General features: G+C 50.2%; 1 non-coding gene across 1 annotated transcript; it reads right to left on the minus strand.

Annotated features, from left to right (window-relative positions):
* Positions 1–1,073: 1,073 nt before the first annotated feature.
* On the minus strand, positions 1,074–1,228 carry LOC143176624 (5.8S ribosomal RNA). The gene has a single exon (XR_013001147.1). It is a non-coding gene; the product is annotated as a 5.8S ribosomal RNA (ribosomal RNA).
* Positions 1,229–7,500: the final 6,272 nt, after the last annotated feature.

The following is a 7,500-nucleotide window of genomic DNA, read 5'->3' on the forward strand; positions in this document are numbered from 1 at the left end:
GGTTCTGCGAGAAGTCTCGTTTTGACGTGTGTTCCGCCGATAACGACGATCCTCCGAAACGGGGATACAGAAACGTTACACCTCACAACACGATCTCCGTCTCTTCTCTATAGCAGAAACCGATAAAAATACACCTCCCGAAAGAGAGTATATGGTGATTCTTTTTATATATATATATTTCGAAATTCAACTGAACGTGGCGGAAGCGCACGGTGGTGGTCCAGCGAGGACACGCGACGACGGGGAATAAGAACTATTCGACCCGTTACGAATACGCATGCTCGTCCCGCACGATTTTAACACACACCGTGTTTTTCTCCAGTCGTCAAAGCGTTCGTGCGTCGAATTCGAAAAATAAAAAAAAGAAATACACCTTTTCTCTCTCTCTCGGGGTAAAAAGAGTCGATGTGTATTGTGTATAAAGGTTCTGCTGCGAGAAGTCTCGTTTTGCCGTGTGTTTCGGTAACGACGATCCTCCGAAACGTACATCTCATTCGTAAGAGAGGAAGAAAACAATCTCCCTGGGGCCAGTCGGTAATATACCGACATACGACGTGTCGTGCACATCCGTCTCACGCACGGTATACAAAATATGAATAAAACGTGTGTAGTCTCTCTCTCTCGACTTCTTAATATTTTCTTTCACCTCTGACGCATCATTTCAGGTGACGTCGGAGAGCGCGGGAAAAAAAATTTTTCTAAACACACGAAACCGTTCATCTCACGAACAGCCGAAAAAGTTGTCGCTCAGATCCATATCGCAGTGGAGCGGTATCCGCGGGCGGTCGTAATTGAACGACGCACGACGCCGCGAACACTCACGCGAGTCCATACAAACGATTCCGATCGTTTTGCAACAACTAGAACGTACACTGTCCGTGAAATTCACAGAATTTTCGCGTGTCCGCGACAAACGCCGACGAGACACCCATCGTTCGCTCGTACGTAGCATCCTTCTCTTAACCCGACTCAGAGACGTTCTTTGCGCCCTTCGGTAAAAAAACGTTCGATCCGAAGAGGTGAACGACGGCGGGGATTTGACAGAGCTACGCAAGCAGTGTATGGTACGTAAACGACCCTCAGCCAGGCGTGGTCCAGGAATTGTATCCGTGGACCGCAATGTGCGTTCGAAATGTCGATGTTCATGTGTCCTGCAGTTCACACGTTGACGCGCAATTAGCTGCGTTCTTCATCGACCCACGAGCCAAGTGATCCACCGTTCAGGGTAATCGTATAAATTTTATATTTCACATATATAATTTTATTCTCACTTGTTCGACCTAATATCTCTCTTCTTTCAAAGAGAAGATAAAAGTTGATACCTGAATCTCCGACCAGCGCGCGAAGGAGATTCAGGCGTCGCCTTGGAGACGACACCGAAGCCTTTCGAGACGAAAAACGTTCAAGTAATATGTATATATTTCTCGACGTTCCGGGCGTATAGTGCATTCAAAAACCCGCGAAAGACGCAGAAGACTCGCACGCGTGGAAACGACGGGGATATATTTTGTATCCTACCCGATACTGAATCCATCGCGTGCAGTCGACCCTCGCGTTCTTCCGATCAGACGCATCTATTGTTGCGCGCATGTTTTCGCGTCGCATCGCGCGAAACGTTGCACGAATCGTACCGATCGATCGATTGAAAGCAAATAATGAAAAAAGACTTCACAGCTGGCTCTTTGCCGGTCATTCGTCCCATGTTATCTCTTGCCGCGAAATTGGCGCGCAAGAGTTGGGTGTCAGACGCGCGGCTTTAAAACGAGCTTCACGGCCGGTCCCTTCGTTACCGCTTTCGTTCTTTCTCTCGGAACGACCATGAACGAACACGACGAGCGACGCTACGGCATACACACGTCCACGGATTCGATTAAAAAAACAGACTTCACAGCTGGCTCTTTGCCGGTCATTCGTCCCATATTATCTCTTGCCGCGAAATTGGCGCGCAAGAGTTGGGTGTCAGACGCACGGCTTTAAAACGAGCTTCACGGCCGGTCCTCTCAATTCCGTGTACGGTACACGCAAGATGCGGGTTCCACTTCCAGACTACCCGGTCCCTTCTCTCTACGAGAATCGATAGTAGAAGAACGGCTCGAAAACGCGTCTCAGAGACTAGGGGAAAAGAAGCGGTATGCGAGCGAAACGAAAACGCATTATGGAAACGTCGCGAAACAATGTTCGACGGTTGCTCGGTTCCAATCGTGCGGCCGTTTCAATTTCTCGTGCGCTTCACCGTCCCTCCGTAACTCTGGCCGATCGCGTATACCGAAGAGCCGACACGCGCAAAAACCACAGGCATTGTATACTGTGTATATATATATATATATGTTACAGTCACAGCCTTCGCGCGTTTTACTCTCCGACGCGGGGTTTCCACGACGAAAGAGAGACAGTTTCGTGGCGGGTGACTCGGCCGAATCGCTACGACGGGTATTTCTATTATAGAACGAATCATCGCCACCCTTTACCAGTGCCCGACGAAGGAATCACAAGGTCATCTGGAGTTTACAATGCCAGCGACGGTAATTCCAACGAAGACCCGATAAGTCAACTCATCGTTCTATTTCTCCCCGTACAGAAAAGCGAATCGACGCTAATGCACCTCGCGCAAGCACGAACGTTCTCTTCGCGTGGATCGTCCCATCGTCCAAAGATGTAAAGACGCATTGGAGATCGTGGTCTCTGGCGGGCTCATTGCACGCCCCACTGCATATCTTTCCTCGAATCGAGAATGATTCGTCCACTAAGGCTGCGAAACTACGCGTCGAGGAAACTAGGGGAAAGAAGCGGGATGCGAGCGAAACGACAATACATTATGGAAACGTCGCGAAACAATGTTCGGCGGTTGCTCGTTTCCTCCTGCGGACGTTTCATTGCTCGGGCGCTTCACGTCCCTCCGTAACCTTCGCGCGATCGCGTGCCCCGGAGAGCCGGCAACCGGTGAACCACAGGCGTATAAACTATAGTCTTCTATAGCAAGCCTTCGGCGGTTACTCTCCGACGCGGGGATTCCACGACGAGAGAGAATTTCGTGGCGGGTGACATCGGTCGAAACGCTACGACGGGTATTTCTATTATAGAACGAATCATCGCCACCCTTTACCAGTGCCCGACGAAGGAATCACAAGGTCATCTGGAGTTTACAATGCCAGCGACGGTAATTCCAACGAAGACCCGATAAGTCAACTCATCGTTCTATTTCTCCCCGTACAGACAAGCGAATCAACGCTATCGCACCTCACGCATGCACGAACGTTCTCTTCGCGTGAATCGTCCCATCGTCGAAAGATATAGCCGCTTGGAGATCGTGGCCCATCAAGTTCTTCCGTAACTCCTGCGCGATCGCGTACCCCGGAGAGCAGGCAACCGGTGAACCACAGGCGTATAAACTATAGTCTTCTATAGCAAGCCTTCGCGTTTACTCTACGACGCGGGGATTCCACGACGAGAGAGATTTTCGTGGCGGGTGACACGGCCGAATCGCTACGACGGGTATTTCTATTATAGAACGAATCATCGCCACCCTTTACCAGTGCCCGACGAAGGAATCACAAGGTCATCTGGAGTTTACAATGCCAGCGACGGTAATTCCAACGAAGACCCGATAAGTCAACTCATCGTTCTATTTCTCCCCGTACAGAAAAGCGAATCGGCGCTATCGCACCTCACGCAAGCAGGAATGATCTCTTCGCGTGGATCGTCCCATCGTCGAAAGATGTAAGACGTACAGAAATCGTGGTCCATCACGATTATTCGTAACTCTCCGAGTCGCGTATCTGAGAGTAGGGCAAACGGAGAACCACAGGCATAAATAATACTATATATTTCTTATATAGTTAGCCTTCGCGTTTTACTCTCCGACATGGGGATTCCACGACGAGAGAGAGTTTCGTGGCGGGTGACTCGGCCGAATCGCTACGACGGGTATTTCTATTATAGAACGAATCATCGCCACCCTTTACCAGTGCCCGACGAAGGAATCACAAGGTCATCTGGAGTTTACAATGCCAGCGACGGTAATTCCAACGAAGACCCGATAAGTCAACTCATCGTTCTATTTCTCCCCGTACAGAAAAGCGAATCGACGCTATCGCACCTCGCGCGAGCACGTAACTACTCTTCGCGTGGATCGTCCCATCGTCGAAAGATGTAAGACGCACGGAAATCGTGGCCCATCAACGTTTTTTTGTAACTCTGCCGATCGCGTATCACAGAGCCGAGACGCACATACCACAGGCGTATAATACCGTTTTCTTTCGTATGGTAAGCCTTCGCGTTTACTCTTCGGCGCGGGGTTTCCACGTCGAGAGAGACTTTCGTGGCGGGTGACATCGGTCGAAACGCTACGACGGGTATTACTATTATAGAACGAATCATCGCCACCCTTTACCAGTGCCCGACGAAGGAATCACAAGGTCATCTGGAGTTTACAATGCCAGCGACGGTAATTCCAACGAAGACCCGATAAGTCAACTCAACGTTCTATTTCTCCCCGTACAGAAAAGCGAATCGACGCTGTTGCACCTCACGCAAGCACGAACGTTCTCTTCGCGTGGATCGTCCCATCGTCGAAAGATGTAAGACGCACGGAAATCGTGGCACATCACGTGTTTTCGGAACTCTGTCGACCGCGTATCTCAGAGACGACGCGCGCGAACCACTGGCATATACTATTATATATCGCGTTTTACCCTCCGACGCGGGGATTCCACGACGAGAGAGAGTTTCGTGAGCGGGTTGACTCGGAAGAAACGCTACGACGGGTATTTCTATTGTAGAACGCATCATCGCCACCCTTTACCAGTGCCCGACGAAGGAATCACAAGGTCATCTGGAGTTTACAATGCCAGCGACGGTAATTCCAACGAAGACCCGATAAGTCAACTCAACGTTCTATTTCTCCCCGTACAGAAAAGCGAATCGACGCAATCGCACCATACGCGTGCACGTAAACAACTCTTCGCGTGGATCGTCCCATCGTCGAGAGACGTAAGTTTTCATAGTATGAATTCGCGTTTTACTCTCCGACGCGGGGATTCCACGACGAGAGAGAGTTTCGTGAGCGGGTTGACTCGGAAGAAACGCTACGACGGGTATTTCTATTATAGAACGAATCATCGCCACCCTTTACCAGTGCCCGACGAAGGAATCACAAGGTCATCTGGAGTTTACAATGCCAGCGACGGTAATTCCAACGAAGACCCGATAAGTCAACTCAACGTTCTATTGCTCCCCGTACAGAAAAGCGAATCGACGCAATCGCACCATACGCGTGCACGTAACAACTCTTCGCGTGGATCGTCCCATCGTCGAGAGACGTAAGTTTCCATACTATGAATTCGCGTTTTACTCTCCGACGCGGGGATTCCACGACGAGAGAGAGTTTCGTGAGCGGGTTGACTCGGAAGAAACGCTACGACGGGTATTTCTATTATAGAACGAATCATCGCCACCCTTTACCAGTGCCCGACGAAGGAATCACAAGGTCATCTGGAGTTTACAATGCCAGCGACGGTAATTCCAACGAAGACCCGATAAGTCAACTCAACGTTCTATTACTCCCCGTACAGAAAAGCGAATCGACGCAATCGCACCATACGCGTGCACGTAACAACTCTTCGCGTGGATCGTCCCATCGTCGAGAGACGTAAGTTTCATAGTAAGCCTTCGGCGTTTTACTCTCCGACGCGGGGATTCCACGACGAGAGAGAGAGTTTCGTGAGCGGGTTGACTCGGAAGAAACGCTACGACGGGTATTTCTATTATAGAACGCATCATCGCCACCCTTTACCAGTGCCCGACGAAGGAATCACAAGGTCATCTGGAGTTTACAATGCCAGCGACGGTAATTCCAACGAAGACCCGATAAGTCAACTCAACGTTCTATTTCTCCCCGTACAGAAAAGCGAATCGACGCAATCGCACCATACGCGTGCACGTAAACAACTCTTCGCGTGGATCGTCCCATCGTCGAGAGACGTAAGTTTTCATAGTATGAATTCGCGTTTTACTCTCCGACGCGGGGATTCCACGACGAGAGAGAGTTTCGTGAGCGGGTTGACTCGGAAGAAACGCTACGACGGGTATTTCTATTATAGAACGCATCATCGCCACCCTTTACCAGTGCCCGACGAAGGAATCACAAGGTCATCTGGAGTTTACAATGCCAGCGACGGTAATTCCAACGAAGACCCGATAAGTCAACTCAACGTTCTATTACTCCCCGTACAGAAAAGCGAATCGACGCAATCGCACCATACGCGTGCACGTAACAACTCTTCGCGTGGATCGTCCCATCGTCGAGAGACGTAAGTTTCCATACTATGAATTCGCGTTTTACTCTCCGACGCGGGGATTCCACGACGAGAGAGTGTTTCGTGAGCGGGTTGACTCGGAAGAAACGCTACGACGGGTATTTCTATTATAGAACGCATCATCGCCACCCTTTACCAGTGCCCGACGAAGGAATCACAAGGTCATCTGGAGTTTACAATGCCAGCGACGGTAATTCCAACGAAGACCCGATAAGTCAACTCAACGTTCTATTGCTCCCCGTACAGAAAAGCGAATCGACGCAATCGCACCATACGCGTGCACGTAACAACTCTTCGCGTGGATCGTCCCATCGTCGAGAGACGTAAGTTTCATAAGTAAGCCTTCGGCGTTTTACTCTCCGACGCGGGGATTCCACGACGAGAGAGTGTTTCGTGGCGGGTGACTAGGCCGAAACGCTACGACGGGTATTTCTATTATAGAACGAATCATCGCCACCCTTTACCAGTGCCCGACGAAGGAATCACAAGGTCATCTGGAGTTTACAATGCCAGCGACGGTAATTCCAACGAAGACCCGATAAGTCAGCTCATCGTTCTATTTCTCCCCGTACAGAAAAGCGAATCGACGCTATCGCACCTCGCGCGAGCACGTAACAACTCTTCGCGTGGATCGTCCCATCGTCGAGAGACGTAAGACGCACGGAAATCGTGGTTCATCGCGTCTTTTCCTACTCTCTTGAATCGCAATTTCGTATAGAGCCTACACACGCGAACCACCGGCATATACTATTTCTTCTCTCATAGTAAGCCTTCGCGCGTTTTACTCTCCGACGCGGGGATTCCACGACGAGAGAGTGTTTCGTGGCGGGTGTCTCGGCCGAATCGCTACGACGGGTATTTCTATTATAGAACGAATCATCGCCACCCTTTACCAGTGCCCGACGAAGGAATCACAAGGTCATCTGGAGTTTACAATGCCAGCGACGGTAATTCCAACGAAGACCCGATAAGTCAACTCATCGTTCTATTTCTCCCCGTACAGAAAAGCGAATCGACGCTATCGCACCTCGCGCGAGCACGAAACAACTCTTCGCGTGGATCGTCCCATCGTCGAAAGATGTAAGACGCACGGAAATCGTGGTTCGGCGGGCTCTATGCGCCTTGTTCAAAGTAAAAAAAAAAAATTTCGACGGACGGGAGAAGTGTATTTCTCCGCGCGTAAGCC

Source organism: Nomia melanderi, unplaced genomic scaffold (genome assembly GCF_051020985.1).
Source record: "Nomia melanderi isolate GNS246 unplaced genomic scaffold, iyNomMela1 scaffold0681, whole genome shotgun sequence".
Lineage (NCBI taxonomy): Eukaryota > Metazoa > Arthropoda > Insecta > Hymenoptera > Halictidae > Nomia > Nomia melanderi.